The sequence below is a fragment of the Staurois parvus genome, unplaced genomic scaffold (genome assembly GCF_062004578.1).
Source record: "Staurois parvus isolate SC_StPar_1 unplaced genomic scaffold, SC_StPar_1.0 ptg001158l, whole genome shotgun sequence".
NCBI lineage: Eukaryota > Metazoa > Chordata > Amphibia > Anura > Ranidae > Staurois > Staurois parvus.
Window position 1 is genome coordinate 1,910,778 of NW_028318954.1, and position 1,303 is coordinate 1,912,080.

Consider the following 1,303-nt stretch of genomic DNA (forward strand, 5'->3'; position numbering starts at 1 on the left):
AATTAACCATCTATGTGGTTTAATGGCCAAACAAAGGAGCCGCCATCCTGCTGAGATTGCCAGAAGACTCCAAAAGCAATTGGGCTGTGTATCTTTCCATCTTATTATAGATTCGTCATGCTGATAATAGAATCCTTATGTGAGAAGATTTACAGACATGCAAATTTATTTGCCAGTCCAGGGAGCCACCAGCTAGCTTGGGGTGCAAGAAGACTCCATAGGCAACTAGGAATAATAAAAGGATTTATCCAATATGTGAGGCAGAATTAGTAAATACCTACTATGGAAACCGCCAACACAGTAAGGAAAGCTCTAAATAATAAGTGTCCAGTAATGAAGCAAAGTGATACTTAGCCATCCAGTAGGGTCTCAGAGCATCCAAAACAATATGGTAGTGTGACCAGAGCACCCCTACCTAGAAAAAGGAGGTTACTAAATGATCCACGCGGAGTAATATGGGTTCAAAAATTACAAACAATATTTTATTTGATCACATAGATCATAAGGAGGTTAAACATGAGCACGGTGAACATGTCAAACAGATAAAATCATTTTTAAAAGCACTTAGCGTCTTCATTTCAGGGTCATTTTGGCAAGTAGAGTACCATATAAGGCAATATAGGGTAATGGTGTGGTTTGATCCTAGGTTTCCATAAATCTCCAACTTGTATTAGAATGAACCATATATTCTGCAGATATGTTCTCAATATGAGCCAGGATGTGTAGAGTAGCCTCCTGGTGTGTAGAAACTGTAACATAAAAATAAAAAATAGATATATATGAAGATATGGGAGCTGAATCGCACCTAAGCCACACCAAACCTCCCTATACAGTAGTCAGTGGACACTTTCATTACCTTCTCAGTTGTAAGGCTGTCATACCCGCTTCTCAAATGTGGGGACTTCCTGGGTAACCACCCCAAGTGAAACAAAGTCCACAGTACCAAATGATTCTGGGGATATATATAAAGATTATTGTATAGATCACAGGCATCAAGTAAAACCCTGAAAGCAGAGACAAAATATAGGTATATTACCATCAATAAAGATCAAGAAGACTCCCGTCGACTTGAAATAGGATCAGGTCCTTGATGCTTGTTCAAAGGTGCATATGGGGGTGGGAAGCCAGGTAGTCACAATGCGTGAATTCCAAACACATATATTATGTATGTAGCAGGCCGTGAGTACCTGAGTCTATATACTCAATAAAGGGTTTCCAAAAATTACTCAATCTGAGAAAGATGAAGCGGTTTAAATAGGATATGGCTTTGTCACAGCATACAATGCCTAAGTAGGATAGCGTA

At 39.2% G+C, this 1,303-nt stretch overlaps 1 long non-coding RNA gene across 1 annotated transcript; it reads right to left on the bottom strand.

Annotated features, from left to right (window-relative positions):
* Positions 1-456: 456 nt before the first annotated feature.
* Positions 457-950, bottom strand: LOC149439120 (uncharacterized). Its single transcript, XR_016307859.1, has 2 exons — positions 857-950; positions 457-749 (listed from the first exon to the last, which is right to left on the bottom strand). It is a non-coding gene; the product is annotated as an uncharacterized LOC149439120 (long non-coding RNA).
* Positions 951-1,303: the final 353 nt, after the last annotated feature.